Source organism: Perissodus microlepis, chromosome 1 (assembly GCF_051167445.1).
Source record: "Perissodus microlepis isolate ML-2025 ecotype Zambia chromosome 1, ASM5116744v1, whole genome shotgun sequence".
Lineage (NCBI taxonomy): Eukaryota > Metazoa > Chordata > Actinopteri > Cichliformes > Cichlidae > Perissodus > Perissodus microlepis.
In genome coordinates this window covers 23,281,990-23,289,762 of record NC_140461.1, presented here as the reverse complement: position 1 = coordinate 23,289,762, position 7,773 = coordinate 23,281,990, and positions in this window count along the sequence as shown.

Sequence of the window (7,773 nt, the reverse complement as noted above, 5' to 3'; positions counted from 1 at the left end):
TGTGTTCCTTCAAAGGTTTTAGGAAAAGGGCAACCGTTAGTCTATCTGTGTGTACCAGCTAACTTAAGGAACCACAGAAAGTGAAAAATGGGAAAGAGAAAAAGGAGGTTTGAAAGATAGAAAGTTGGCATCAGTACAGGCAACATGTCTACTTTATTGTCACTGTAGCTGTGACCTTATTGGTCAGTAGTTCCTGAGAGGACACAGATTGGTCCCTCACAAGGTAGACTATTTTATTGTGATGTTGCACGAAATAAGCTGCCTCACAAGTCTCCTTGCATGACGTGTGATCAGGACGTTTAGCACAGTTTCCCAATGGCAGAAATGTTCCTGGTTCAAACATCATGGTCAGCCATGACCTTTCTTTTTGAAGTTGTCTTCTTTAGGTTCTCTTTGAGCACTCTGGTTCCTCCCACAGTCCAAAAACATGTTTGTTATGTCAACTGGTGATTATATCAGGATCAGAATAAGAGGTGACAAGCATGTATGGGTGTGTATGGTTGTCCTGTGTTCACTCTGTAATGGATGGACCATCTGTCCAAAGTACCCATTTCTTACCTATGACACTTCTAATAGGCCTCATCCTACCCAGAACATTGAGTTGGATAAGTGGTTAAGAAAGTGGATGAATGGGGTTCAAAACAGTTTCAAGATTCACAAATACATCTTTAGAGAATACATTTGCCATCTACAAAACCTACTAGGAAATCCAAAGCTCTGCAATTTGATTTTGCTGACCACTTTTTGAACTTAAAATGCAAACCTAAGAGAGCATGTGGTGAGTGATCACACCAGCTGGTATGCCAGTGAGTTACACAGATTTTCCAAACTTTGCCTTTAGTTTGCTCTCAACCGCAGGAGGAACGCTTTCTGTCTTTATTTCATACGGTAGTGACACTGTTGTGATCACAAAATGAGTCCACAGACAGGCAGACGTATAAACACTCAATCATGTGTGTTTGTCTTTGTGTTGCAGGAGTTTGCAGAACGATATTTTACCATGAAGATACACAAACACAGGCTACACAAATTCACAGGTGCAAGCAAACACCAGTATTAAATATTATATGTCAAGATAAGGATATTTGACATTGGGAGTTACAAACGCATTAGTCTGAAAAAATGTGCGATAAGAGTAGAGCTCACTGGATAATTTCTTTTTCAAACCATTCTCTGTAAACCCTAGAGATGTGTGTGAGGGAAAATCCCAGTAGATCAGCAGTTTCTGGTCTGAAGCACTCAGACGTGTCTGTTTGGCCCCAACAACCATGCTACATTCAAATACACTTGAATCACCTTTATTCCTCATTCTCATATTCGATTTGAACTTTATGGGTCATCTCGGCCATGTCTGCATGCCTGTGAGTTGCTGTCATGTAATTGGCTGACTATTTACATTAAAAAGACCAAGCAGCATGTTTGTATTACTTTCCCAGCTTTGCAATCTAAAACGGTAAACTCTAATTAAGGGAGGTTTTTATATTTATTATGATCTAAATATTGAAATCAGCATGTCCTGATTTAGATTTGATTTTTATTATTTAAAGACTGGTGGACATTATCAATTAAGAGGAGCTAAGCTGAGAAAACTCCCAGTGTGCATCCTCAAGTATAATACAGATCAACGGTATCATCGGATGTGTCTGTAATGATTTAGTACACTGGAATGAAATCATAACAAACATCCTGACGAGACTTCCACATAACTTAAACATGCGGTCATTGATGTTTCTAAGATGTTCATCTGTGTGTTAAAGAAGGGCAACATTACAATATGCCAAACTGAACCTTACAACACATCTGATATGCAGCTGACTGTTGTGGCTGTACAATCTTGATAAACTTGGTACAGGTCAGAAGCCCCAGTTTTCACTAGCGAGCTGAGATTTGTAACACTGTCAGATTACCAGCGATTTTAACTCAACTTGACTTGTCATAGTAAGAAAATCACAGGTCTAGCAAGACTGAAAATGACCTCCACGCAATACCTAAATTGAGCCCCTGAATTCAGAAGGATATCTGGATAATAGAATAGTCTTTGATATTTAACTAACTAACTGATAAAATCCAGGATGTGGATCCACTACTTTGAAAGTTAATCACTTCTCTTCTGAGCACCTTCTAGTAAAATTTGGGTTATCCTTCTAGCAAACAGGCAAATTATGAAACAGAAGAACTAAACCCATTACATAAACTTCTTGGTGGAGATGGTAATAATAGAAACTATCTTGTGACCACATCAGCAGATGAGTTCTGAGACCACACTCATCCTAAAAACTGTGATAATGATAATTCATACAAGGAGTTACAAATGCAAAAGGCACTGACCAGTGGGAAAAAGCAACAACTATACATCTGTAAAGACTTTTGAATACTGTGCACATTTGTTGACATAGGTTGTGAGTATAACCACAGAGAAACAGATGGACATATAAACACTTGTCACAGTTACCATCCATCCATACATCCACTTTCTTCTGGTAGTCCAATTCAGGGTCATTGGGCAGCTGGAGCCTTTCCCAGCTGTCACTTGGCGAGAGCCGGGATACAGCCTGGAGAGTTTGACAGCCCACTGCATGGCTAACAATTCTCACAACTACCTTTGGTAAAGATTAATAGGAGGGTGGGTATGTTTGTTTATTGTCTGTCCACATCTACCATCTATTCATCTGGATTTATGTTCCATTAGAGGGTAGGACTTCAGGGAGTCTGGAAATAGGCATATCCAGATGGAGTCAGAGATTCAACCCCCCCTACTATGTAAGACCTGGGTGTCACCTTACACTTCTAAAATGCATAAACAAATGGGGAGGCACACACACATACACACACAGCCAGCTTGATAACTGTTATACACGATGGATGGTTAATCATCCTGTTTTAAATTGATCAAGTACACAGATGTCTTTGCATTTGTCCTCCTAACAGTTACTGACAGGCTTGCGTGTAAATATCTTAGATTCTTGAACGTACGACAGCGTTTGCAGACAATTTACTTCAGAGGTACATGAAACGTGCTCCAGAGTGCATTCTCCAAGAGCCATTCTTATCTCTGTCGTCGTACTCTGACATTCTCCTCATCACTGAGATCAGACGGAAACGAGGCAGCCCGAATTCCACGCTGGTATAAAAACAGTGTTACTCTGTGCAGTCATATCTATGTGTGTTTTATGTTTTATCAGAAGGGGATCTGTCATAGTGAGGTAAAGACAAAAAATGTCTTACCTCAACAGACCCTTATCGGTTTCTGGGAATACCAAAAAAGGGGTGAGATGAGATGTGGCTTGGTGGGCAAAGAGATTAGCGCTGCTTTGTAAGGAATTTCGACAGATATTATTCCTTTCTCATGAGTTGGTATGTAAAGAAAGACATTAAGTCATTCTTTGTTGTGACTCATGCTTTTTAAGTAGGTTTCAATAAATAAAGTAGGTCCGGTAACACTAACAACAGAAAAACAAAGATCTATTCCAGCATCTACTTCTAAAATACTGCAAGTAGAGAAAAAAAATAAAACTACACATCACGTTTTGTTCATTTAGGACACAGCTACACAAAGCTTTTATTTGGATTTGTCCCTGAATTTTTATGTGTTATATTTTAATAAAAATGATTTCACGCATTTTCAATGTGATTTCCAGGAAAAAGATGAAAGAATATTAATAATAACCAGAGCAGTTTTAAGGGAGTAACCCACAGGGGCTTAAAATCTTTCTCTCACAGTTATTCATGTTGACGTGTTTAAACGTTTAACTTTATCAAGTAAGCAAGAGAAATTAAACACACTTTTCTTACACGGTGCACCGTTGTGTAGAATATTAAACTCAAAGCAAGATCAACAAGGCTCCGCGGCTAGATATATGATCATCTTGGCTAGAAGAGGAGTTTTTACAGTGAGGAAGTCTCAGGTGGCATGCATGACTTGGATGATGGGTATTGTTTCTGTTCCACAGCCTCTTGCATAGATTTTGGTTTCATTTACTTCTAAAGTAAACTGGTAGCACACCATGTGAATTCAGAGTGATGTGTGTGTGTGAAAGCAAGAGACCGAGAAGGAGGAGCGTCTGCCACAGGGTAGTGTTTATGAAGAGGACACGTTCAGGATGAATTCCTCAGATACGTGACATAGCCTCTTGCATACATGTAGCGGTGCATATGGTTAGTATACACCGCTAACCATATGCATGGATTACATACAAGTCCTTTATTGCAAGATCAGCTTTATAATAAGTAGCCTTCTGCTGTTGGAGGATGCTTAGGAGAATGCAAAAGGTGGTACCAGTAGCACCAAAGTAAAAATCCCCCCAGTACAATACCCCAAGATGCACACACACACATAGACATGCTCTTTAAGTGAGTAAGTACGCTGCATGGGAGCCTGTACATGGTGTCATCCACAGTTCAGATCACAGCATTACTCAGATTCCTGTCTGTAATTATACTGGCAGGCCTGATTCAGCTTTATATAAAATGGGGGTATGGTTTAGATCATCCTCAAATCCTCCTAAAAAAAACTCCATCGCATACACACACACATGCAATCATATACAGAATCAAAAGATACAATAGAGAATAATCAGCTTGTAAAATTTAAAAAAACCTCTCAGCCTTGTGTATGTGTACACATTAACTTCTGTGCCCACGTGTACGGGTGTTTGTTGGTGTTTAGAGACTGTAGGGGGGTTTGGGGGGCGTTTTATGTACGTGAATGCTTGCGCCTTGCATGTGTCAGCAGTCCAGGATACACTCCAGCTGCAGAGAAACTACAGAGACCCATAAACGCAGCAGTGTGCCCTGGCGGGGTGGAGGAGGAGGAGACAGAAAGAGGGAGAGGAAGGGGTAACCTCAACAGGGGATTGCAGCAAATATGTAGAGTCTAATCCTCTCATTAGACAGCAGGGGGTGCGTGGTGCAATCAGATTCAAGCAGGGAGTGGGGAGAGCCTTGTCGGGAGTCTGTGGCCTGGCAGAACACTGGGGAAGATGTCTGCAGCTGTAAGAATATTATCTAATCACAGGAGCAGACATACTCGTGCACGCAAATTCACGTTTAATCACCGAATTCTGATTAAAATTCAAAGTTAAAAACAGAACTACTCAGGCAGAGAGCTGTGGATGCTGATCTACTGGTATTTTTTTAAAAGCTTCTCCCCCCGTGTATATGACTTTCTCCTTCCATCTCGAGGTTGAAAAACAACACTTGTTTCACACTGCAAACATACACAATCGTTTACAGACATTTTGCTGCCTCAGCTCTTGCTTGCTGTACTTGTTCTACTTCCTCTGCTGTGTGGGATTTTTTTTTTTTCCGAGCAGTTGGTTTTTAGATTTTCATTTTGAAGGGGTGAAATTTTGAAATAAGTTGTGGCAAGAACGTGAAAAAGAACATTTCTGAAACTAGAACTATTTATTTGAAGAGATTGAATTTAGTTTAAAGTCTCCAAAGGGGAGACTTCTGTTGTTTTGTGAGTTTCCAGCACAGCAAATCACCAAGTATCAGTTCCAGGGTGCTCTGTCCACCTCTGCTCACTCTGTAGTCTCTGTCTCCCCTTAACGTCACACTACAAGCCTCCCCCTCCCATCCACCGCTAGGAACGCTTTGAAGAAAAACAGAGTCTCATCTCAAAGGAGAGTTTTACATTCCATTTTCTGGAGAAGCTGCTTTGAACAGTTTTTTTTTAGTTGTCTACATTAAGATGTTATGAACAGTTAACAAAGTAAATTAGCTATAATCTCGTAATTTGATCTATTATTGCAGATGCATCTGTCTAATGTTATCGTTCTCTCTAAGCCTGCATGCTCAATAAGCACAGCAACGGGGTCAAACAAAAGTCATTTGCTTGCATTTGGAGCCATACGGCTGCTATATGAAGGTTAAACCATTGTTATTTTTTGGAAAGAAGGTTATTGGGTTTTTTGTGGGAGGTTACCTCTTCAGCGTTACATGAACTGAACACATGCAGCGCAGCTTTCCTTCGACCCCACTCCCTCTCTGCTTTCCTTTGAGCATTAGCTGAGTTTGCTTTCTTGTTAAATAATGCCAGGGGAGCTGTTCCTTCCTTTACTCTGAGTGGCAGTAATACTTTGGAGTGATGGCAGATCCTGACCTGCACTGCCTGACACTTCTCGATCAGAGATACACAGCAGTTTTGGATCTGGGTCACGTCCCATTGCCCAATGCTGAGTCACTGTGCTAACAACGACTGGTCAGGCTTTGTCAGAAGACAGAGCGCCCCTGTGAAGGGGAGATAAATCCATCTTCATTGTTTATTTAATCCGGACTTTCCACCTACAGTTGTGGTCAGAAGTTTACATGCACTAACCATGGTTATGTTATGTTATGTTATGTTATGTTATGTTATGTTATGTTATGTTATGTTATGTTATGGTAATTTTGAGGGTTTTTTTCAACGTTGAATGATTACACAGCATACATCTTTAATGACATTAAAAAACAAGCATTGGGTGCACACGCCTTAATTTATCTTGGATTTTCTCTAATTTACATTTAAAATTATTATTAAAATTATTATCTTTTAATAATTTCTACTTTACCTTGTCCTTTATCTTGACAAGACCAAGACCTATTAACTTCTCATTAGTTCTCATGACTGACAACAACTAGTCCATTTTCTTTGGCAGTATAAAAAGGATTTGACAACACTGGATTAACCAATACTCAGAACAATGGGAAAAATCAACAGGAACCAATGAAGCTCTAAGGAGGAGGACTGTAGATTCACAAGTTGGGCAAGTCTCTTCTATCCGTTCCTAAACAAATGCAGATTCCAGGGTCATCAGTTCAAACAGCAGAATAACAAAATTTGTCACCACTTTACCAAAGTCTGCCAAGGTCCAAGCTGTCAACCTCGAATGAGAGGAAATTATTTTGAATGTTCATGTACAACCCAGGAACCACCAAGGCTCCAGCCTGCCATGAACTGGAAACTGGAAGCCCCTGTTTCAAAAGTGACACCTTTAAACTCGACTGAAATTTGCAGCTGCCTGTGTTAAAAAGCAAAACGAGGTGTTTTGGAGGAGTAAAGGTGAGGCTTTCAAACCTAAGAACACTGTACCAACACTGTGAGCCATGGTGGTGGTAGCATCATGCTCTATGGTTGTTTTTCTGCCAGTGGTACTGATACATTGCACAAATTGGCTGGAATAACGAAGAAGAAGAAATATTTCCAAAGTCTTCAACTTCACCTTAAATGCATAACTATGTGGTTGAAACTAGGACACAGCTGGGTTTTCCAACAGGCCAGTTATCCCAAATATATATATCAGCTGGGTTTGCAGTGGATAAAAAAGGCAAACGTTAAGCTTCTGGAATAACCTTCCCAAAGTCCCAACCTCGAGGGCTGTTGAAAATTTCTGTGATATGCTTAAAAGCTGGGTAGCAACCAAACCTACCAACACACCAATTTAAATTAACTCTGCCAATTCTGCCAAGAAGAGTGGTCAAATATCGAACCAGATTAATGCCTGAAGCCTGTCTCTTTATTTGACTTGAACATTTCAGCTCATCTGTCAAAATACTCACAGCTTCTCAGTTCAAATCTTCTTAACGAGAAACCAAAGCTGAGAGTTGTCCAACTGTTTCATAACCTGTTCTCTGCTGCAATATGTCAGTACTTTAAATAATTAATGTAAGTTAATGTAGTCAGTCTGATTCAAGGCGTTCAGAACTTTTTTTTTTGTCTATCAATATCTAGTTAAAATGTGACCATTTTACCAAATCTGAAAAAAATCAAAGCTCCAATGTACAACATGAAAT